General features: G+C 43.6%; 1 protein-coding gene across 4 annotated transcripts in view; it reads right to left on the bottom strand.

Moving 5' to 3' along the window:
• The window catches only part of rnf19b (ring finger protein 19B), a 154,467-nt gene that overhangs the window by 80,134 nt on the left and 48,583 nt on the right, over window positions 1-25,750 (bottom strand). Inside the window, exons 1-2 of one of the 4 annotated variants that reach the window (XM_059954643.1) lie at window positions 20,709-22,054; window positions 18,720-18,833 (exon numbers count right to left, since the gene is read on the bottom strand). The exons of 2 other annotated variants lie outside the window; for them this stretch is intronic. The gene's annotated coding sequence lies outside the window, so the exon portion shown is untranslated. Of the gene's footprint in view, window positions 1-18,719; window positions 18,834-20,708; window positions 22,055-25,750 lie in introns of those variants that run through there. One more of the 4 variants, XM_059954644.1, reaches the window with a different exon arrangement.

Raw genomic sequence — 25,750 nt, 5'->3', positions numbered from 1 at the left:
ATATTATAAGCCCTTCAATACCGGAATCATTCTTGTGATCCTCCTTCGAATCCTCACCAATGCCAGCACATCCTTTCTCAGATACAGGGCCCAAAGCTGCTCACAATATTCCAAGTGGGTCCTCACCAGTGCCTTATAAAGCCTCAACGTTACATTCGTGCATTTATATTCTAGTCCTCTTGACATTGCATTTGCCTTCCTCACCACAGACTCAACCTGCAAATTAATCTTCAGGGAATCCTGCACAGGAACTCTCAAGTCCCTTTGTGCCTCTGCTTCTTGTATTTTCTCTCCATTTAAAAAACAGTCAACCCTTTCATTATCCCCCCTCGACCATCCCATGTTACTTCACTCCTGATGAAGGGTTTCGGCCCGAAACGTCGTCACTACCTCTTCCCATAGATGCTGTCTGGCCTGCTGAGTTCTGCCCTTTTATTCAACCCTTTCATTTCTTCAACCAAAGTGCATGACCATACACTTCCTGACACTGTATTCCATCTGCCATTTCTTTGCCCATTCTCTTAATCTGTCTAAGCCTCTCTATTTCCTCAAAAGTATCTTTCTCTCCACCTACTTTCATATCATCTGCAAACTTTGCAACAAAGCCATCAATTCCATCATCCAAATCATTGATGTATAATGTAAAAAGAATCGGTCCCAAACCAGACCCCTGTGGAACACCACTAGCCACTGACAGCGAATCAGAAAAGCCTCCCTTTATTCCCACTCTTTGCCTCCTGCCAATCAGCCACTGCTTTGTCCATACTAGAACCTTTCCTGCAATACCATGGGCTCAAAGCTTGTTAAACAGCCTCATGTGTGGCACCTTGTCAAAGGCCTTCTGAAAATCCAAGTACACAACATCAGCATTCTCCTTTGTTTATCTTGCTTGTTACTTCTTCAAAGAGTTCCAACACATTTGTCAGGCATTGGGGAAACCATGCTGACTACGGCCCATTTCATCACGTGCCTCCAAGTACCCCCGAACCTCATCCTTAACAATTGACTCCAACATCTTCCCAGCCACTGAGGTCAGACTAACTGGCCTAGTTTCCTTTCTACTGCCTCTCTCCCTTCTTGAAGAGTTGAGTGACATCTGCAATTTTCCAGTCTTCCGGATCCATTCCAGAATCTAGTGACACCTGAAAGACCATTACCATTGCCTCCACAATCTCTTCGACCACCTCTTTCCCTACCCTGGAGTGTAGTCCATCTGGTCCAGGTGACTTATCAACCTTCAGACCTTTCAGTTTCCCAAGAACCTTCCGTCTCGTTATGGTAACTTCACACATTTCATGCCCCCTGACACCTGGAGCTTCCACCATATTGCTAGTGTCTTCCACAGTGAAGACTGATGCAAAATACTTATTCAGTTCGTCTGCTAGTTTGTTGCCCACCATTACTACCTGTCCAGTATTGTTTTCCAGTGGTTTGATATCCACGCTCACCTCTCTATCATACTTTATGTATCTGAAGACACTTTTGGAATGCTCTTTACTACTGTTGGCTAGGTTACTGGTACCACGGTCAAAGTCACTTAGATCACATTTCTTCCCCAATCTGATGTTTGATCTGGACAACTGAACCTCTTGACCATGAATGCATGCTTTTATGCATTGAGTTGCTGCCACGTGATTGGTTGATTAGATATTGGATGGCACGGTAACGTAGTGGCAAGCACAACGCTTTACAATACAAGCAACCTGGTTCAATTCCTGCTGCTGTCTGCAAGGGGTCTGATCATGATCATCCCCCCCCCCCCGTGAAAAGCGTGGGTTTCCTCCAGGCGCTCCGATTTCCTCCCGCGGTTGAAAGACATACTGGTTGGTGAGTTAATTGGTCATTGTAAATTGTCCCACGTTTAGGCTGGGGTTAAATCAGGGGACCACTGGGTGGCGCGGCTCGAAGGACCGGAAGCACCTATTCCACGCTGTATCTCCATAAGTAAATAAGCAACTGAAGCAAGATGGAGTACAGGATCACCCGTGGAGACAGCAACAAGGACTGCACTGGTCAGACAGGATGTAAACTCTCAATTCGTTTACTGGACTCTGGTCGCGCAGACACATGATCCACTGTTGCTGATCTCAGCACATGAAGGCCAAGAAGGGCACCACTTTAAGTGGGACACAGTGGAGGTTCTGCTGCAGGCAGTCACGGGGCTTCTTAGAAGCGTGGCTCTCCCCTGGTAACTCCATAGACAAACATGGCAAAATAGACGCCATCTACGGACCCCCTAAGAGCCAAAGAAATGCGAGCCAATAGAATTCAAAGGTCCACTGAAGGGGTAGCCAATCAGGACCGAGGCAAGCGAACAGGGGTGGGGGTGCTATTTAAGTGTGAGCTCCCCCCAGGGAGAAACACCAATGACTGGGCACTAAGGATATCACCTTGACCGGTGATGGAATGTCTGCAAGCTTGGTGAACACAGCAACATCAAGTACAATCAATGTTTGCATTCACAAGCAGGTGTATGTAATACAGTGGCCACTGAGTGTGTATCTGTTGGTTTCTGTCTCCTGCGTGGGACAGGGGTAAGCTTCGCTCTCATTTCCAGCCAGTGAGCTGTTCCCACTCCTGATGAGGTTGCCTTTGATATTCAGAACTTGAGACTGTTGTAAAGGTGACAAGTATTTACAATGTCTGGTTAGCATTTCCTTCCCCATTATCAACCTGCAAATGTAACGGCAGGCGTGCATTGAAATGAAATTTATTTTTAGGCATTGCAATCCATATACGTCACAGGAAACCACCCAGCTCAGTGTATTTTCAATTCATCTTGCTACCTTTCTTTGCTTATTTGTAATCATAAACCCACAAGAAAACTCATTCCTTCCATTAGTTTTTGCTCCTCTTGTACGTTTCATTTCCATTCTTATTAAGTATGAAATTCTCATTCCAGAAAACATTTTTTCTTATTTTCAATAACCGTAACTTTTTTTCAAAAATCAGATTTCCTGTTGTGACTTGATTTCCAACAATGTTCTGTTTTTTTTTGGTGGAACAATAATTTACAGTAATGCTGAGGAATATAGTTTGCCTCCCACACAAAGGAAACATCTACAACCAAGCCATAATTATTGTGTGGGGCTGGGGGAAGAGGACTGGGAAAGGAAAACTGGTTGTTGCTAGATCGCTTGACGACCTTACTTGGCAGTAGTTCTCCTCTGCTGTCACGAACAGGCCTCTCTCGGGTTGGAGGAGCAACACCTCATATTCCGCCTGGGTAGCTTCCAACCTTATGGCATGGACATCAATTTCTCTAACTTCTGGAAATTACTTCCACTTCCTCGCACAGACTTCTCTAACTTGCGGTAATATCTCCTCCCTCCTCTCTCTCACTCACTCCCGTTCCCCATTCTGGCTCCCCTCTTCCCCTTCACATCTCCTCAGCTTTCTTTAGTGCCTCTCCTCCTCCTCTTTCTCCCAAGGTCACTGTCCTCTCCTATCAGATTCCTTCTTCTTAAGCCCACTGCCTCTCCCACCTATCACCTCTCAGCTTCTTACTTCAGTCCCTCCCATCCAGCTTCCCCCTCATCTGGTTTCACCTACCGCTAGTCAGCCTGTACCCCTTCCCTTCCCCTAACGTCCTTATTTTAGCTTCTTCCCCCTTCCTATCTCACCCCATGAAGGGTCTTGGCCTGAAACGTCATTTTCGTGTTGAGAGTTGCCCAGCCTCTGTGCTGAAGGTAACTTGCAAAGAGGCTGAATTAGAATCATAGAAAAGTACAGCACAGAAACAGGCCATTCTGCCCACCTAGTCTGTGCCGAGCCATTTTAAACTGCCTCCTCCCATAGACCTGCACTGGGACCACAGCCCTCTCCATAACCCTACCATCCATGTATCTGTCCAAACTTCTCATAAACGTTGAAATCGGGCTCGCACGCACAACTTGTGCTGGCAGCTCGTTCCACACTCTCACCACCCTCTGAGTGAAGAAGGTTGAGTGAACTTGGTTTTTTCTCCTTGGAGCGACATAGGCTGACAGATGACCTGACAGAGGTGTTTAAGATGATGAGAGACATTGATTGTGTGGATAGTCAGAGGCTTTTCCCCAGCAGTGAAATGGCTAACATGAGAGGACACAGTTTTAAGATGCTTGGAAGTAGGTACAGAGGAGATGTCAGGGGTGAGGTTTTTTTTTACATAGAGAGTGGTGAGTGTGTGAAATGAGCTGCCGGCAATGGTGGTGGAGGCGGATACAATACAGTCTTTTAAGAGGCTCCTGGATAGGTACATGGAGCTTAGAAGGTTAGAGGGCTATGGGTAATGCGAGGTAATTTCTAAAGTACGTGTTTGGTACACCATTGTGGGCCCAAAGGCTTGTACTGTGCTGTAGGTTTTTGATGTTTCTAAGTTCCCCCTCATGTTCCCCTTAAACTTTTCACCTTTCACTCTAACCAAACACCTCTGGTTGTAGACCCACTCAACCTCAGTGGAAAAAGCCTGCAAATAAAATCATTGTCAAATAAAAGTTCATTAAGTTTTTAAAACCATGAAAATACTGTAAAGTTAGATGTTTTTACAGGACCAATAGGTAAAGTTATCTGTTAAAGAATTAACTCTTGTATTCAATGAGCAAGGGAGCCACAATATCAATATCTATTTGTGTTAGAAATCTTTTATAAGGTTCAAAGCAATGATAACCTTACACAATGTTAGTTAGACCACATTTGGAGTATTATGTGCATATCCAACTGCGACTTACAGGAAGGATGTGGTCTCTTTGGAGAGAGTGTATCAATTGCTCACCAGGATTTTGCCTGGATTAGAATGTATTAGCTACTAGTTCCTTAAGGTTATTACAGCCGGGGGTGGTAATGGAGACAAGCTCCCAGTACCTAGCAAATGCTCCCAATGGTGTGCACCTCAAATATATATGTTTGCTGATGACACCACAATTGTAGGCCGTATTTCGGGTAATGATGAGTTTGAGTACAGAGAGGAAAAATAAGATCCTGGTGGCATGGTGTCAAGACAATAACCTATCCCTCAACGTCAGCAAGATGAAGGAATTGGTTGTTGACTTCAGAAGGAGTAGCGGACCACACGACCCCATCTACATCAGTGGTCCGCAGGTGGAACAGGTCAAATGCTTTAAGTTCCTCGGGGTCAATATCACAAATGACCTGACTTGACCTAACCAAGCAGAGTCCAAGAAGGCCCACCAATGCCTTTACTTCCTGAGAAAGCTGAAAAAATTTGGCCAGTCCCCTGAAATTCTCACTAGTTTTTATAGGTGCACCGTAGAAAGCATTCTTCTAGGGTGCATCACAACCTGGTATGGAAGTTGTCCTGTCCAAGACTGGAAGAAGCTGCAGAAGATCGTGAACACAGCCCAGCACATCACACAAACCAATCTTCCATCCTTGGACTCACTTTACACCACACGCTGTCGGAGCAGTGCTGCCAGGATAATCAAGGATAATCAATAAACCCAGCCAACACACTTTTTGTCCCTCTTCCCTCCGGGAGAAGGTTCAGGAGCATGAAGATTTATTCGGCCAGATTTGGGAAACAGCTTCTTTCCAACTGTGATAAGACTGCTGAATGGATCCTGACCCGGATCTGGGCCGTAACTTCCAAATATCCAGACCTGACTTGCACTACCTTACTTTCCCTTTTCTATTTTCTAATTATGATTTATAATTTAAATTTTTATTATATTTAACCATATAACAATTACACCATGGAAACATGCTATCTCGGCCCTTCTAGTCCGTGCCAAACGCTTACTCTCACCTAGTCCCACCTACCTGCACTCAGCCCATAACCCTCCATTCCTTTCCTGTCCATATACCTATCCAACTTTACTTTAAATGACAATATCGAATCTGCCTCTACCACTTCTACTGGAAGCTCATTCTACACAGCTACCGCTCTGAGTAAAGAAATTCCCCATCGTGTTACCCCTAAACTTTTGCCCCTTAACTCTCAACTCATGTCCTCTTGTTTGAATCTCCCCTACTCTCAGTGGAAAAAGCCTATCCACGTCAATTCTATCTATCCCCTCATAATTTTAAATACCTCTTTCAAGTCCCCTCTCAACCTTCTACGCTCCAAAGATTAAAGACCTAACTTGTTCTCTGTAACTTAGGTGCTGAAACCCAGGTAACATTCTAGTAAATCTTCTCTGTACGCTCTCTATTTTGTTGATATCTTTCCTATAATTCGGTGACCAGAACTGTACAAAATACTCCAAATTTGGCCTTAACAATGCCTTGTACAATTTTAACATTACATCCCCTCCTATACTCAATGCTCTGATTTATAAAGGCCAGCATACAAAAAGCTTTCTTCGCCACCCTATCCACATGAGATTCCATATTCAGGGAACTATGCACCATTATTCCTAGATCACTCTGTTCTACTGCATTCTTCAATACCCTACCACTTACCATGTATGTCCTATTTTGATTATTCCTACCAAAATGTAGCACCTCACACTTATATTTACTATTGATTTGTATTCCAGGGAGTGCAAAGCACAGAATCAAGTATCACTGTGATGATTGTACGCTCTAGTATCAATTGTTTGGCGACAATAAAGTAATAAAGTAAACAGGCTCTGACAACCAAGTCCCACTCCTGGCCTTCATGTGTGGCATTGCTACTAATCTTGGTGGAACTGTTCCTACTAACAGGAGAAGGGGCAAAGGCAGATTACTGGCGCCTTAAAACCTGGGGCTCGTCAGCCGTGGCTGGAAGCTCATCTAGCAGAAGGAAAACTCTGATCTCAAACCTACGCTGCCTTACGGCTGCACCCACTCACGGGGAAGGCTTTGGGAGTAAACCCCGAGGAAAAGTGGGGAGCTGGAGTCCCTAAGGCAGTTCTACGTTGACTTCAGCTCTGACTGGCGACTCCTGCAATGCCGCCTGTGCTGAATGTGAAGCTAGGCACAGCTCAAATGCCACCTATAATCTTGCCAATGACACAAATTTCAGGTGGTGATGTAGATAGGTCTCCTCCTTTCTGACAAGCAACATTGGCGCACCTCAAGAATGCATTTTTGGCGCACTGCTAAACTTTCTCTACACCCACAACTGTGTGGCTAGGCTGATGACACAACTATCAATGGCAAAATTTCAGAAGGTCACCAGGAGGCATACAGGAGTGAGGTAGATCAATTGGTTGAGTGGTGCCGAACTATATCAGTCTCTTCCATTCTTTTGGGTTCATCAGATCTGTGGAGAGGGAGAGCTTGCTACATGGGCAACAGCTTGCTCTCCATATCGTACAGATCAGGACTGGGTATCTAGACAGCTAAAATGCAACCTCTATGGTCAACCCTGTCCAAGAGAGGCCTCAAAAAGAAATAGGTGGGCAAACTTGGATTGTTTTCGCAGGAACATCAAAGACTGAGGAAGCACCCTTGTTCAAAGTATATGATATCATGAGAGACATTGACAGGATCTTTGTTTCCTTGGGTGCCCCAAACATCAGTGACATAATGGGCAGCAGTGAAGGTCCTCCATCTCTGGTGGTGCTCAAGGCGTACTCCATCATGTCAGTAGCTTCCTCTCGGTTTTCACCACCGTCAGTCATGCAAGCCCCAGGTGGAGACTCAGGAATACGGTTGCACTCAGATGTAGAAGGATTCTTCATTGCTGTTTCCATAACAGTTTTGTTTTACCAGTCAGGGTTGTTAGCCCTTAACGGAACCCCTGAACCTGGAGGACTGGTGGACCACTCTTAGTCTGGCCTCTACCCTTTGACCTGTTTGGCATGGGTGACCCTAGCAAGGGTCAAAGCATAAAGCCCTGACCCCAGCCAATATAGCTCTCTGGGTCATTGAGGTACACAACCCTCAAAACCCAACATCGAGCCTGTGGTCCTCTTGGAGATTACAGTGTGTGGGTTGTTCTAATACAATAATTGACTGAAGCCCAAGTGAGTTCATCAGACAGGATGATGAACCCACAGAAAGCATATGGCCCTACGGGGTACCTGGCCAAGTATGTTAGACCTGCGTTGATCAACTGACTGGACTGCTCACTAATATCTTTAACCTCTGAACTTTGGCAGGTTGAGACATCCACCTACTTCGAGCAAGCTTCAATCAAACCAGTGCTTACGATGAACGTGGTAACCTGTCTCAATGATTATCATCCGTAGCACTTACATCCACTGTGAAGAAGTTCTTTGAGATGATGGTGATGAAACATATCAACTCTTGCCTTAGAAGCGACTTACATCTTCTCCAACATGCAGAGAAATGTACAGCTTGTTCTCATTGGTGAGTTGCAGCAGTAGTCTCATTGACTCTTCACTCAACCCTGGGTCATACGGACAACAAAGATGCATTGATCAGGATGCTCTTCATTGAGTACAGCTGAGTATTCAATACTGTCATCCTCTCAAAACTAATCAAAAAGCTCCAAAAGCTTGGCTTTTTTATTTTCTTGATTTCTTCATTTGCAGACTCTAATCAATTCAGATTGGCAACAACATATCCACCACAATCTCCATCAGCACAGGTCCACCATAATGCTGTGCGCTTAGTCCCCTGCTCTACTCACTCTATACTTAGGACTGCAATGCTATATTTAAGTTTGCTGATGATACCACTGCCATTTAGCCAAAACAAAAGTGATGACAAATCAGCATATAGGAGAGAGATTGAAAATCTGGCTGAATGGTGTCACAACAACAACCTCTCACTCAATGTCAGCAAGACCAAGGAGCTGATCATTGACCTCAGGAGGAGGAAACCAGAGGTCCAGGACCCAGTCTTCACCGAGGAATCAAAGGTGGAGAGGATCATCAACTTTAAATTCCTCGGTTATCATTTCTGAGGATGTGTGCTGGGCCCCGTACGCAAGTACCTTTGCAAAGAAAGCACGGCAGCATTTCTAACAACAACCCACACAAAATGCTGGTGGAACACAGCAGGCCAGGCGGCATCTATAGGGAGAAGCGCTGTCAACGTTTCGGGCCGAGACCCTTCTCCCTATAGATGCTGCCTGGCCTGCTGTGTTCCACCAGCATTTTGTGTACGTTGTTTGAATTTCAGCATCTGCAGATTTCCTCGTGACGGCAGCATTTCTACTTTCTTAGATGTTTGCAAAGTGTTGGCATGTCATCTAAAACTTTGATAAACTTCTCTAGAAGTGCGGTAGAGAATATATTGACTGGTTGCATTGAGGGTTAGTATGGAAATACCAATGACCTTGAATGGAAAAGCCTATAGAAAGTAGTGGATGCAGTCCAGCCCATCATGGGTAAAGCTCTCCCCACCACGGAGAACATCTACGTGCAGAGCTGTCACAGGAAAGCAGCATCCATCATCAGAGACCCCCCAGGCCATGCTTCCATCAGGAAGAAGGTTCAAAGGTTCATTTTATTGTCAAAGTATGTGGCGCTTGGCCAAGTGGTAAAGGTGTTCTGAAGATCATGAGTTTGGGCCCCAGCCGAGGCAGCGTATTGTGTCCTTGAGCAAGACACTTAACCACACATTGCTCCAGTCCACCCAGCTGAAAACTGGTACCAGCAAACTGCTGGGGGTTAACCTCACGATAGACTGGCATCCTATCCTGGGGGAGTCTCGTACTCTCAGTCACTTCACGCCACAGAAACTGGCATAGGCACCAGCCTGATGAGCCTAAAGGCTCGGGACAAACTTTAACTAAAATATGTGTACAATACAACTCTGACATCTGCCTTCTCCAAATAGCCACAAAATACAGAAAAACTACACGTGTCGTTGAAAGAAAAGACATCAACACCCCTCCCTGCATGAAAAGGAAAAAGAAGCAAAACTCACAAACCCCAATCCCCCCCCACCGCACACAATAAAACAGATCGGCCACACAGAAAGCAGCAGCTGGTCCACCAAACCCCTCCCTCGCACAAAAATGAACAGACTGTCCACACGAAAACGGCACCCAGAACACCAACCCCCTCCCTTGCACAAAAACGAACAGACTGTCCACACGAAAACGGCACCCAGAACACCAACCCCCTCCCTTGCACAAAAACCAGATCGCTCAAGTACAGGGTCTTCAGGACTACACTTGAAAGTGAGTCCATAGGTTGTGGGAACAGTTCAGCAATGGGGTGAATGAAGTTATCCCCTCTGGTTCAAGAGCCTGAAGGCTGAGGGGTAATAATTGTTCCTGAACCTGGCAGTGTGGGTCCTGAGGCCCCTGTGCCTTTATGACCATGACTGTTCTTGCCAAATTTTTCTACAGAAGTGGTTTGCCATTGCCTTCTTCTGGGCAGTGTCTTTATAAGAGGGGTGACCCCAGCCATTATCAATACTCTTCAGAGATTGTCTGCCTGGTGTCAGTGATCGCATAACCAGGGCTTGTGATGTGCAAAAGCTACTCATACGACCATCCACCACCTGGTCCCATGACCTTGATTGGGCGAGGAGGGGGGGCCTAAACATGTGCTACACCTTGCCCAAGAGTGACCTGCAGGCTAGTGGAGGGAAGGAGCACCTTACACCTCCTTTGATAGAGACGCATCTCCACCCGGCCGCCCAGAGTGTGCCTTTATTAGTCATGTTGAACCTTTATAAAGCACCCATGGTTCAAGTATTGTGTTAAGAGTATTGACCGTATACTCCATTCTGTCAGTAGGATGTAAATGCTCAAGAGAGGATGCAGAGTATATTTATCAAAATTGTTTAAGGATAAAGAGTTGAATTATGTGAGTACACTGGAGAAGCAAGGGCAGTCCTCCTTGTAACACAGAAAATTGTGAGAAGATCTGATAGAACATAGAAAATAGAAAATCTGCAGCTCATCACAGGCCCTTCGGCCCACAATGTTGTGCTGACCATGTAATCTACTCTAGAAGCTGCCTAGAATTTCCCTACCACATAGCCCTCTAATTTTCTAAGCTCTACGTACCTATCTAAGAGTCTCTTAAAAAAACACTATTGTATCCAGCTCCACCACCGCTGCTGGACGTGCATTCCACGCACCCACCACTCTCTGTGTGAAAAAAAACTTACCTCTAACGTACCTGCTTCCTAAATCATTAAGTGTAGAGAAAAGAGGAACAACTCTATTGGTGGACAGTCAAGAATCAGGGAATATAGAATGAAAGAAAATAGAAAGAGTGACAGAAGTTCACCGTCTGTTTGACAAAGCGAATGCTTAGGGTCTGTAATGCACTAGTCGTGGGAACACTCGTAGCATTCAAATGAGAGCTGCAAAGAATTTGCAGAGGGATGGGGAAAAGGTAGGCAGGGGTGTGGGAGTAGCTAGTTGATCTTACATTCAGCTGTGACTCAGAGGACTGGATAGTTCACCTCTGTGCTGTAATCATTCTCTGTCATCTAAGCCGTGGCAAGACAAGCACTGATGGCAGTGCAGGAAGGAACTCTATTGATGGAACTTTGCATGAGTCAGCTAACCTCAAAAAGAATGATTACTTTGGCTCAGGTTGAAGTGTTCCCAATCACATTCAGAGGACTTTCCATGTCTGCAATGGAAAGTTCAAGGGGCAAAACCCAGAATTGCAATATTTGGATACTCACTGTATTAAAATCATGAGAAAATAACCACAAAAAACATGCAGTTTTACACAGACAAACACTTTCATGCATTACAGGAAGATTTGCCATGCTCTGAGGCGTCCAGCTATTGGAAACAGAGGCACCTTCAGCTATGTCTTTTCAAAGAGTGCCATGGTTATATGGAAATTTAACTTTATTCACATATTTAATGGAGACAAAGCTAGATGCATATTTATCTTCACAGTAAACTCCATCTTCTTGATGAAATATAAATGCTAAGTGCTTTATGTTTAGACAGAGTTACGGGTGATAGCTGAGGGTTCAGCTGTTAATACATCTTTGGGGGTTTGCAGATAGTTATCTTTTAGATGCTATAGAATTATAAACTCAAATTCACAAGCCTCTGAATATTTAAAATGTTTTAATACTTCTTTTTTTGAAAAAAAGATTATTTAACTTCCTTTGAATCCTGTCCCGAAATCAATTAAGGTTATAGCCAAGTGTCTGAATATTTTTAGGCTTGAAAAAGGATATGAATAGTTTTTGTGTCAATCTCTTATCACTCTTGCAAGCCAAGGAAATTACTTCTTTTGACCAAGTCAAGATAAAACAAATATGCCATAGTCTGTACAGAAATGAATACTGAATACAAGCAAATTTAATTTTATCAGAATCTATAGCACACAAAGGTATGGATTGAGTTGACAGAGGCGTTGGTGTTCCATTAGGGTTAGTGTCCAGGCTGGAGATGGTGCTACCCAATGCCCCCCCCCCCCCCACCCCAGAGTTCACTTGGCAGAAGACAAGCTCTGTTGTGGCCATCTGCTGATTTGGCGTTGGATGGCTCAAGTTTGGACTCTTTTGGCTGTATCTTTCTATCGTATACGTGTTATGTGTGCTTTGTGCTGTGTGTGACTGTTGGTGCTGTGTTTTGTACCTTGGCCCCAGAGTAAGGCTGTCTCGCTTGGCTGTATTTGTGAGAATTCATGAATGGTTGAATGACAACTGAACTTGAATTGAGATGGATGGTAATAAGCAGTTACGATTTTACTGTTGTGTTCCACTTACCAGACCCCCTATTAAACCTGGGGTGTACAACAGAACCTTCAACAGAATTCTGTCAGCTTCCTCCTTGCAGCTGGGAAGGCTGACAATGAGGCTACTTTTGGCCGTTTTCCCTCGTCTCGAATTACTGCCAAATTATCAGTTTCAAACTCAGACACAACTTGAAAGTAGCAGCTAGGTCTTTGAAATTCCGACTTTCATGTGTTATGATATGCTAGCTTGCTGCTTGTAGTTTTGTTTTGCACCAGAGATGCGGTCACTGTCTAAAATTCACCACTACACCAATACTGAAAATACGATCATACTGGAACTAAATGGAGAAAGGTGCCCTGGGCAACAAAGTCTAGTTCAGCGTTTGGTGAATTTATAATGAGCAATAAAGAAAAGAGAGAATTAAGTATCGCCGTGTGCCAGTCTTCACAGAAGGCACAAAAAAATTCCTGCTAGAAATACCAGGGAACCAAGAATCAAGCAAGAATGAAGAACTGAAATAAATAAAAAAACATACCAGATTAGTTGGTGAAGATTAGTAATCACAAGGACCCAATGATTCACATCCAGAGTTTCAAAAGAGACTGCAGAGATCGTAAGACCATAAGGTATAGGAGCAGAATTAGGCCATTTAGCCCATTGAGTCTGCTTCACCATTTCATCATGGCTGATCCATTTCTCTCTCAAATCCATTCTCCTGTCTTCATGCCCTGACAAATCAAGAGTCTGTTAACCTCTGCCTTAAATATACTCAATGACTTGGCCTCCACAGACGCCTGTGGCAACAAGAATCACATATTCACTGCTCTCTGGCGAAAGAAATCCCTCCTCATCTCTGTTCTAAATGGATGTCCCTCTCTTCTGAGGCTGTGTCCTCTGATCTTAGACTCTCCCAACATAGGAAACATCCTCTTCACATCCATTCTATTGAGACCTTTCACAGTCGGACAGATTTCAATGAGATCCCCTTTCATTCTTCTGAATTTCAGTGAGTACAGGCCCAGAGCCATCAAAGGCTCTTCATAAGATAAGCCTTTCAAACCCAGAATCATTTTTGTGAACCTCCTCTGAAACTTCTCCAATGCCAGTATATCCTTTCTAAGATAAGGGGCCCAAAACAGCTCTCAATACTCCAAGAGAGGCCTCGCCAGTGACTCATGACACAAGTTATCACCGTCGGGGTGCCACAGTAGCGTAGCAGTTAGCACAATGCTCGGGGCATTATTGTTTAGGAGTTCAATTCCTGCGTCCTCTATACGAAACATTGCATGTCCTCCCTGCATGTGCACGGGTTTCCTCTCACAGTCCAAAGGTGTACCAGTTAATAAGTCAATTGATCATTGCAAATTCTCCCGTGATTAGGTCAAATGGTGGGTTGCTGGGACGGCATGCCTTAGTGAGCCAAAGGGGCCTGTATCTGTAAATAAAGTAAAACTAAGAATATATACAGAAATTCTAGAATTATTCCTGTAGGTGAAAAATAGAACTTCATCATATAAAGAACAAGGGAAGGAGAAAACAGAACAGCTGACTAGTTAGTCTGAAGGAAAACTTTGGAATCTGTTATGTATGTAATAACTCTGAATAGAGTCAGTATGGATTCATGAAAGGTGGATCACATTTGACTGGTCTGACTGGATTCTCTGAGGATGTGATTGGTACAGGTAGTTACGGGGAGCCCATGATTGTGGTGCATTTGAATTTCCAGAAGGCTTCAATATAGTTTCATACTGGGGCTGGTCAATGAGGTTAGCATCCATGGAGTTGGGGTATAGGCCTGAAAATGTATTGAAGCGGGTCCGGGAGTGAGGAACGACCCAGAGTCTGGATGATTTAAGCGCCGGGCCAGATTGAAACAGTCAGGGTGTCAGGACCGGATGCAAGGGACAGGCCAGTTCAGCTCACTGCTCTGAGAGATTTACTCATCTCTGCAACAAACTGAGGCTGTGGCCTACAACCAACGGGCTCCTGAATCGGCTGCAGTGACGACTGTTCGTGGCAGTGACTCACTTTATTTGCTTACTTTTCTTACTCACATGGTTTGCTTTTTTCTGCACATTGGGTGTTTGATGGTTTTTTAAAAAATGGGTTCTATTAGGTTTCTTTGTTTTGTGGCTGCCTACAAGAAGACAAATCTCAAGGTTGTATGATGTTGTATGATGATCGAAAGTGAAAGGAAACAACTTGAGGCCTGTTTGTGATGAGCGATTCCAACGATGATTGTTGGAAACTGCAGAAGCTGGATTGCAAAATTAGGTTTGATTCCAACACCTCAAAATCCACCAATACTTCTTACTCGTTTACAAGAGAACGTGTGTATTGTCGAGGTTCCCTGGTCCCAGTGGAAACTAGTTAGGACTTGACGTTTGCAAGAAACGTCCAGGAATTAATATTGGAATTTTTGTGATAGATTCCTAGTACTAATATTCCTGTCGTAATCAATAACTATGCTGGCACACAGCATTTACTAATTGCCAAAGGATCCTTTTCACCTTCAGCTCCAAACATTTTGCATTCATCATAATTTGGGTGCTGCAGTAGCATAGCGGTTAGCGTGACACTATTACAGCTCAGGCGTCAGAGTTCAGAGTTCAATTCTGATGTCATCTGTAAGGAGTCTGTATGTCCTCCCTATGGAATGTGTAGGCTTTTCTGGACTCCTCCAACTTTCTCACAGTCTAAAGACATTATCCATTGGTAGGTTAATTGGTCGCTCTAAGTTGTCCCGTGATTAGACTAGGGCAGTGTTTCCTAACCTTTGCTAGCCCAACGTCCCCTTAAAGCATCTTCATACTTGCCAACACCCTCCTTAAAGCACCTTCATACTTGCCAATTGCCCCTCTTATGCACAATATAATTTCTGGCGCCCCCATAATGTGAAAACATGTCTGACACATGCTAACATGAGAAAAATGATCCTGCTGTAAATTTTTATTTCTCTTTAAAAATAGCTTACACAGTTCCTGTGCACTGTACAACAGCTTCGATGTGATCCTTCTGCTTGATGTTTTTTTAAAGAAAGAGCTGAAATATCCTCGTCGCTGTGACAGCAAAAGCCTCAAGTCCCCAAGTGTAACAATGTTCAAGCAGTTTCTGTTTCCTGTGAGTATGTGGTTCACTGCACTGAAGCCTCGTTCAACAAGGTAGGAGGATGGAAATGCAATGAAGAGTAGTTTGGCTCTTCTCCAAAGGCCAGCAGAATTTGTATCACAATGTAGCCACACAGCACAAAAGCCAACAGTTTTGAAAAGCATTTTGGCTTCAACATTCTGAATTTTGGTAATTTCTTCTTGCAAGCTCTCTTCCTGTTCTTCTACCTCGAAAAGAAACGGGCTAATTACCCAGTCCAGAATTTCAGATTGTTCAAATCCTTGAATCGATTCTGAAAATCCTTCTTTGGTGACTGCAGGTATAAGCAGTACTCTTGCAAATTACCGTCTATGAAAGAGAGTGCCACACTTCCCATGCGGGGAAACTATGAGAACATTCTACACTTTTTGCCTGGATTAAACTGAAATTCAAACCCTGCAGTTTCATATTTAGAGTGTTCATTTTGTCATACAGATTGGCTAGGTGTGCCACATCTCCACACAGAAGTTCAATCTTGTTTCCCGAGCTCTTGTCAACTTTGAGCAAGAATCCAACCCCAGTGTCAAAAAGTTCAAAGCAACGCTTTTAGCAGCAGCCTTTTGACAACCTGTGTGAAGAGGCAAGCATCCAAACTCTTCATTGTTATCCTGGCATAACTGGCAAAATATTCTGCTATTTAATGGATGAATTTTAATGTTGTTGATAGCAGATATTACAAGAGTCATGCTTGAAAGAAGTCACTGGCTGAGGTTTTTGGCTGCGAGATATTGACAATGAACTACACAATGGATTGCAAACAGATTTGGAATTTCTTTTTTCATAAGTGCCGTTAAACCAGCATGGCAACAGGTCATATATAGTGCTCTATCCGAGACACAAGAAATCTTGTTCCTAATTGGAATGCTTTTATCCTCGATACACATTTGAGCTCGTCATAGATTGCTTCTCTGTTGATATTTGTTTTTAACTTTTTTACAAAAGAGAATCTCTTCATAAACTTTTCCATTCTTGATAAACTGTACATATGCCATTAATAATGACTCATTGTCTCGCACAGTTGCCTCATCCAGTTGTATCCCAAGTACTGTTTTTGAAGCTCTGTGCATAGTTGATACTCAATGTCTTCACCCATTTTGTCAATGCAGCGAGCTATAGAGCTAATACTCAGAGAAATTGATTTTAAAATACTGTATCCATTTTGAGATCAGTGGTGAGAACTTCTGATACAGCAGGCATTAATAATCTTTCACCAATTGTATGAAACTTTGCACACACTGCTATCGTTTTGGAAATGTTATAAGAAGCAATAAGACCACTATCAAGGTCATTTTTAGCTTTCTTGGCAAATGACTCGAGTGTGTAACACTTTTCAAATGCTTGTTTTCATCTTCGGGAACTAAGTAATACCATAAGTATCCTTTTCAGGGTGTCTTTTACGGAAGTGTTCCTGCAATCTTGGAAATCCCATCCTCTCAGAACTAATCAATACACTTCAAGACCTTGGTCTCAGTACCTCAATACCTCCTTAAATCTGGCCCACTGCCTCAATGGAACAAATTTCGGGTTGTTCCTTACTGTTGAACACTGGCCCTGCTGCTTTGATACACTAATCGTCCTTGTATCTGCCCTTGCTCTTGGGCCCCACCGACTCGACTCCGCAACGCCTCCGCTTGCCTCGGTTCTGCCACATTGAGTCACCTCCAAGCCTGCCCCAGTGATGGGCAAACATCGGCTCGTTCCCTGCTCTCATGCCTGGGCCAAGCCACCTGCAAGAATGCCAGATCATACAGGCAGTTCAGCAGCTTAACTCCAAAAGAAAAGTTACAGGCCATTGATCGCAGTGATCGTATCCGAGACAAAGTGTGATCAATAGAGTTCAGTCTGCTACCAGCAAGTCATCGCTGTATTTCCTTATTGCCATCTTATGCCAGAACAATGACTTCCAACCCATAATATCTGCTCCTGGACAAGTTCTGACAACACATAATATAGAATTAGTTTTGGATATTTTTCAATAATCAGCTAAAAACACTTCTGAATTAATCCTCAGTTTTAACATCTGAACTGTTAATTTTGTTGTGGGAAGGTCGAAATATTTCATGAGCAAATTTTACACATTCAGCACAAAAGCATAGTAAATTGAATAAATTCTCTTTGCTTTATTGTTGGTAGAACATAATCTAATCTCAAGATTATGGCAACACCGTTGTTATTACTAAACTGAGATCCAGATGCCTGAACTATTGATCTGGATGAGAGTTCAAATTTCCCCACTGTAGCAGGAGAAATTAAGTTCAATTAGTTAAATAAATCTCAAATTAAAATCTTGCATCAGTTAATTGTGCCAATTAAGATGTCAGATTGACACAAAACCCATCATTTCTCTCAGGGAAGGAAATCTGCCATGCTTGTCCAATCGAGCCTATATGTGATAAGAGATCACAGCAATATGACTGAGTTTTATTGGTCCATGAAATGACTGAGAAAGCCGCTGGCAGTTCAGTATGGACAATAATTGCTGGTCTTTCTAGTGAATGAATAAAAGGAAAAGAAGAGGAAGAATTTCTATAGCCAGAGGGTGGTAAATCTGCAGAATTAGTTTCCATAGGTGGCTGTGGGGGCCAAGTCATTGCATGCATTTAAGGTGGACATTGATAACCTCTTGATTAGTCAGAGTGTGAAAGGTTATGGGGAGAAGTCAAGACAAATGGAGTTAAGAGGGGAATGGATCGGCCATGATCGGCCAGAACGGACTTGATGGGCCGAGTGGCCTAGTTCTGCTCTGATGTCTCATGGAAACTGATGCTATTCCCAGTTGTTGAAATATTGCTAGCCACCGGGCTGCATTAATAGATATTATTCCATCTAATCTTTGCATAATGTTGTATTGAACAACTAAATGAGCACATTATAATGCCTAACTTTATCCTGTTATTGCAGGCAGGTAATCACAGCATGCTCCAGTCAACCACATTAAAGATGCATTCATTCCCCAGGTCATATCATATACTGGAAAGGTCAAAGTCATTGTAGGAGGAACTGCTTACAACAATATTAAAAGTTAAAACTTCACTGAACAGTTTGATGAAAATACCAAATCTTACCGCTCACTTGGCGAGATAACTCTCTGGAATGCTCACACAGGAGATTCTGCAGATGCTGGAACTCCAGAGCAACACACACAAGATGCTGGAGGAACTCAACAGGTCAAGCAACACCTATGGAGAGGAATAAACAATCAATATTTCAGGCCAAGATCTTTCTATCTTTCTTCAGGACTGGAAAGTAGCATCTTACCACCTCCCCCCCCCCCCCCCCACCAACTCCCTTCCAGGGCTGAAGAAGGGTCTCAGTCTGATACATCAACTGTTTATTTAATTCCATCCACGCTGCCTGACCTGCTGAGTTCCTCCAGCATCTTATGTGTGTTACTTTAGTACACTGTTCCCTTCGAGCTCTGCAAGTGCATGGTCTCGCAATAACTGAAATGCTCCCACACATGTATCCTTCGTTGCCATGCAGCTGAAATTTTCTTATAATATAAAACATTATAATATAATGCTTTATTAAAGTGCTGAGCCGTTTTCAGACTGTGTAAACATTTCCTGAGCAGAGCAATGGTTGGTCGCATAGCTGTAAAAAAGAAGGAATGTTTCTCTAGAAACATTAATACATAAACAATCAAGGGATTCTGATACATACAGTTATTTCTGTGAAGGATCATGATGTTTCTCCTTGCGTCAGTTATGTAGGAACTGATGTAGAACTTAACTATTAATGAAGCTGTAATCGGTCACAAAAAACATCAAAGTGGCCATTTCCTGTAAGTAAGCCAGGGTCCAATGAACACAAAAAGAAAGCTGCTCGTCGACTGCTCGATTGAAGGCTGACCTTAAAAAATCCCTTTGTTCTAAACTACTTCTCAACGCATACCATGCAACTTAGAACAGATCAGATTGTTACTTTATTTTGTTCAGTACAACAAGAACCTTCTGGTTTTGGAATAGTTCTGGTGGTAATTAAAATAGAAATACAAAAAGCATGTTGTATCATCCTTTTCTTAGGCAATTCCTTGGGATCAAAGCTGACTAACTTCTGCGTTGGAGGAGCAACACCTCATATTCCGTCTGGGTAGCTTCCAAACTGATGGCATGAACATCAATTTCTCCTTCCAGTATTTTTATCTCTCGTTTTCTTTTCCCTTTTACCATTCCCTCCTTTTCTATCCCCCTCTCTGGCCTCTAACCTCTTCTCCTCACCTGCCGATCACCTCCACCTGGTGCCCCTCCTCCTTCCCTTTCACCCATGGTCCCTTCTCCTCTCCTATCAGATTCCTTCCTCTCCAGCCCTTTACTTGGCTTCACCCATCACCTTCCAGCTTGTCCTCCTTCCCCTCTCCCCCAACTTTATATTCTGGCATTTTCCCTCTTCCTTTCTAGTCCTGAAGAAGGGTCTTGACCCAAAACGTCAACTGTTCATTAATTACCATAGATGCTACCTGACCTGCTGAGTTCCTCCAGCATCTTGTGTATGTTGCTCTGGATTTCCAGCGTCTGCAGAATCTCTTGTGTAACTTCTACTCCATTGCTATGATTCAAAGGGTTATGGGCCAGGTAACAGCTGAGATAATTAAATTTGTTCTAATACTTATGCCAGGATTACTGTGTTTCTGATACGTGGTCTCTGGCTTAAATTCTCCTTCTCCAGTTTGAGTGGACTTCAGCCAAAGATCCCTAAGATTCAATTTCTTCAAGGAAGCTTGGAGAATATCCTTGAATCTTTTCCTCTCACCTGGCAAACTTGAAATAGTGTTTCAGGAATCTGGTGTTCAGGATGTGAGAGACACTGACTGCTCAATGCTGCCAGCCTAGCACAGCCAGAGTCTCAATACTGACATACAATAGGATGGACTGTGAAACAAAGATCTTCAAAGTACATTTAATATCAAAGTTATGTAAACTTGTCTCCACAAAACAAGAAACCCAAAGGAGCCCATTAATAAAAGACCAGCACCCAAGAGAGAGAGAAAAAAAACACAAATTGTGCAAACAGTAAAAGCAAGAAGCCGCATTCAGGACAAAATAGGTGCATACCTGCCCCTCCTGCACCATGCTGAACTGGGGAAAACACGAACCACCTCCCAAGTCTCAGCGATGCAGCTCACTATCGTCTTCAACACTGCAGCATTTAATTCTCAACTGAGGTGAAGTCAGAAAGGACTGGATCAGGGGAGGAGGGACGGGACCAAGAGAGGAGGAACAGTTTCAATTCCATTTGGTTCCGAAGGGGCTGAAAGAAACGGGTCTGTCTGGACAGACAGACAAGAAGGGGGAAATGGAGTGTGTTGGGTTGTGGCTCTGGAGGGAAAATGTTGAGTAGTGTCTAGAATGATCAGGAGTTGCCAACCTTTTTTATGCCATGGACCAATACCATTAAGCAAAAGGTCCACACACACTCAACATTTCAGAAACAGCTTCTTCCCCTCTGCTATCAGATTTATGAATGGACAATGAAACCATGCACACTACCTCACTACTTCTATTTCTCTTTTTGCACTACTTATTGAACTTTTTTTAAATGTATCCCTACTCTTTACTGTAATCTGCAGTTTTTAGTATTATGTATTACAATGTACCGCTGTCACATACCTACAAATTTCATGACATCTGCCAGTGATATTAAAGCTGATTCTGGCTGCGAGCCTTTGTAGGCTTGAATTTTATTCAGTTCAATTCTGCATGTGAATAATTAGTTGTCAATCAATTGCTGAAACCTCATATTTATGTATTTGCAAGATCCAAGTATTTTACCTTACGTTAGGAAGGAAGCTTTGATTCAGTAAATACAGAAAAGCAGATCGAAATCGATGCCATCTATGAAACCCCTAAGAGCCAAAGAAACACGAGCCAATAGAATTCAAAGGTCCACTGGAGGGGTAGCCAATCAGGACCCAGGCAAGCAAATGGAGGCCTATATACATGTGAGCTCTCCCAGAGAGAAACACCAACAACTGCGCACTGAGGATGTCAACTCGATTGGTGATGAAAGGTCTGCAAGCCAAACTCGGCGAATATCACAACATCAATAGAAGAACAAGCTTCCAAAAAAACAACTGCACATTTGCCCAACCAAAATTAGCTACTCTCTGCCGACGAAAGAACATCTGGTGCGTATCATAGTGTTTGCCTGCTGCTTTATACTTTTTCAACTAAGTGACCTGCTAGGTTAAAGCAAGTACCAATCACAGACATCCATCACCAGTTTGTTGGCTCAGCCTTAGAGTGAAACATGCTGCATGAACTTTTCACCTGCTACACTTCAGATTGCGATTCTTCATAATATTAAACTTTACCAACTCACATCCTTGAGCTTAACCATTCTCTGGACATCATCATCTTTTCATCCAGGGGTTCCCAATCTTTTTTATGCCATGGACGCCTGCCATTAACTGAGGGGGTCTGTGCACCCCAGGTTGGGAACCCCTGGTCCTTTAAGGTTTTCTTTAAAATAACTAAGCGTTCTTTCTTGTATTCCAATCTTGTAAAGGAAAATAAAAGAGACATTAAAGAGAGAAATTCAAGCTGTTCTGCAGATGAGTTCAAAGATGTTGCCCTCCGGCACCATCAGACATCGGAAGATTGAGACAGCAGGTGCGGCTGTCAGAGGCCCCTGCACAAGTGATCTCCCTCTCCTGATGAGAGGGGGGAGAGAGAGAGAGAGAGTGAGAGAGTGTGTGAGAGAGAGAGGGGGAAAGGGGGAGAGAGGGTGAGAGAGAGAGTGAGAGAGTGTGTGTGTGAGAGAGAGAGAGAGAGCAAGGGGGAAAGGGGGAGGGGAGAGAGTGAGAAAGTGTGTGAGAGAGAGAGCAAGGGGGGAAGGGGGAGAGGGGGGGAGGGGGGAGAGAGAGAGTGAGAGAGAGAGAGAGAGAGAGAGAGAGAGCGCCAGTGGTATGTTGAATTGTTGGGTGAACAACAGTTTTTATAGGATTGCAAATCACGGTCACTCCTTGGAGCTTTTGGACGAACGATGGGCAGTGGACTGCCCCGTGCTGGAGCAAGTGGGGAGGAGGGGAGAGGGTTGCAGCTGCTTGTGTGTGGGAGGGGTGTTGGGGGCCTCTGGGGTTCACTCTTTGGGTTTCCTCTCTGTTTTGTGGACGTCTGCCGAGAGTCAGGTTGCAAGCTGCATACATTCTCTGATATTAAATGGAACCACATGTGTCGATCAAAACAAATCACTGTGGATTTGTGAAGGGGAGGACATCGGCAATAATTAAGTTAATATTTTGAGCCAGTCACTGACTTATTGGATGGCAAACAGAGGCAAAAGAAAATTAAATCTTATTCCAGCACGATGATAGTGCTGAACAGAGCCAACTGCACAGAAGGTCTTGGCTACTTTCTCAGTGATCTGTTGTACGAGCCCTTCTTGGCTTACTCTCACGTCAGTCGGCTGGGGTACGAGCGCTGCTTATTGCATCAGAAGCAATAAGTACTTGATGAGCCCTCACGCATGGAAATATTTTAAAAGTGAAGCCGATGCTTTGTTATGACGTGCGTCAGCACTTCGTCAAGAGGCAGGAGAAGTGGGAGGGGTTTGAGAACTGGTGTTTGGATGTCCTGTAAATCAAGCGGTCACAGATCTGTACTTGGTCTGAAGCTAGGAGGTATAATGAGTTAGTTATTTTATCCAGAGATACTGTGTGGAATAGCTTTTCCAGCCCAACAAGCCGCCAATACAGGGGTTCCCAACCTGGGATCCACAGACCCTTCCATTAACAGTAGGGGTCCATAGCATTAAAAAGGTTTTGAGCCCCTGCTCTAGTCTAGTCACAGGAGAATCTACGATGACCAATTAACATACCAACTAGTACATCTGTGGACCACAGCAGGAGACCGGAGCACCCGGCGTTCACAGGGAGGATGTACAAATTCTTACAGAAAATGCCGGAACTGAACTCCAAACTCCAATGTCCCAAGCTTTTCTCAAACCCTAACACTACTGTGGCGCCCTGGGTGGATGAAATTAAAAAATCAACATTGTAGCGTTCTCGCTCGGGTGTAATGAAACGCCGAATTAAACGCCGAGATAAACCGTAGTCAATGAAACAAGGTCGCAGTAAGATTAACCATTTGCTGTTCACTCTTCACATTAACGTATGGTGAAAACTGTTGATAAAACAATACAAGATTGATACAGTAATTGTTCCCTTCTTGATATCACATTTACATTGTAAATACTTGTAAAAGTAAACTACAACTACATTGCATTAAAGTGCAGCATACAGTCAGAATCTACCTACGCCATGGACCGCTTTAAATACACTTCAACACAAACTATCCGCAACTCTTTAACTAACGAAAACATAAACCTCATCAGCCGTCGTACTTTTAACGGGATCGGCGTTAACATTTTAATTCAACATATCGATTATCTATTAACTTACAGCGTTGCTCTCACTGTGATTTCTAATGCTTACAAACAACTTCTTGCGCGGGTCTGCCTCGTGCGAGCCCCCGCCCTTGCATCGATCCCACAAGATGCGGCGAAATCGGATGTGACGTCATCGCATGCCGATATATTTTACAGGCAATGAATATACTTTAAACAATTCTAATTCTAACTAGAAAATACTAACAAATGAATTACTAAGTGAAAATATTATAAACTAAATAACTGCCATAAAGGCAACACAAACATAAATAGATTAAGTTAGTGCGTGAAACTATAGGAGGAGGAGTTCAGAATGTGGGAGGCAGGTATTGTATATCTTGCATCTATGACAGACGAAGTCAGTTATTCTCTTAAAGGTAGAAGCAAAGGGAATTTTGGTGTCCATGTACTCAAGTCACCTGGAGAAGGTACAAGAAGCAAATCATTGAAACATGCAACTATCAAGAAGACCTCAGAATTGACAGCTCGACCGCTCGAACCTCACGGCATCACAATTGCTCACAAACCAACAGCGGCTTTAAGGAAGCTTGTCTCAAGAACCAAGGTACCAGTAAAGACAATGGTGTTGAGGATCACCTGTGGAGACTACATTGGCGAGACAAGGCGTAAATTCTCAACCCGTTTACGGGAACACAAACTGGTGGTTTGGAGACATGATTGATTGTCGCTGATCTCGGTACACGAGGATCGAGAAGGACACCACTTTAACCGGAACACCACAGAGGTTCTAGTGCAGGCGAACACGAAACAGGCATGGTTCTCTTCTGATAATTCTGTAAGCAAACATATTGAAATAGATGACATCTACAAACCCCTAAGAGCCAAAGAAACGTGAGCTAATAGCACTCAAAGGTCAACTGAAGGGGTAGCCAATCAGGATTGAGGGAAGTGAGCAGGGGCTATATAAATGCGGAGACAAGCATCAACAACTGGGTGCTGACGATGTCACCTCCACTGGTGCCGAAACATCTCCAAGCCAACTGCCAAGCTCAGCGAACAGCACAATGTCAAGCAGACCAGAATGCACAATGAAATACCAGTCTTCATTTAAAGAAGGTAGAATTGGGAGAGGATAATGGGAAATGAAGTTCAGTTCCACAGAGCAATGAATGGATCCCACCTGCAGAACTAAGAAAACCTTTTGACACAGCATCTAATGAAATATGATCTTGGGAAGGGTTTGTCTGTTCTTTCATTATGTGCTATGTCACATGAAGTAGGTGATCATGGTCTTTACATGACCAATACTGTTTTTGGCAAATTTTTCCCTCAGAAGTGATTTGCCATTACCTTATGATATTACAGGAAAGATGCTAGCATGGATAGAAGATTGGCTGACTGTCAGGATGAGTGGGAATAAAGGGCACTTCTTCTGGTTGGCTGCTGGTGACTAGTAGTGTTCCACAGTGTTGGGACCGCTTCTTCTCACGTTAAATGTCAACGATTTGGATGATGGGATTGATGAACTTGCTGGCCAAGTTTGTGGACGATACTAAGAGAGGTCAAGGGGCAGAAAGTGTTGAGAAAGCAGGGAGTCTGCAGAATACGTAGACAGAGTGGGAGACTGGGCAAAGCAGCAGATGGAATACAGTGGAGGGAGGTGCATGGTCATGCAGTGTGGTAGACATTATAAAGGCATAGACTATTTTCTAAATGGAGAGAAAGTTCAAAACTCAGGGGTGCAAAG

The sequence above is a fragment of the Hypanus sabinus genome, chromosome 30 (genome assembly GCF_030144855.1).
Source record: "Hypanus sabinus isolate sHypSab1 chromosome 30, sHypSab1.hap1, whole genome shotgun sequence".
NCBI classification, from domain to species: Eukaryota; Metazoa; Chordata; class Chondrichthyes; order Myliobatiformes; family Dasyatidae; genus Hypanus; species Hypanus sabinus.
Note: the sequence above shows the minus strand (reverse complement) of the source record. Positions and strands in the feature narration are given on the sequence as shown.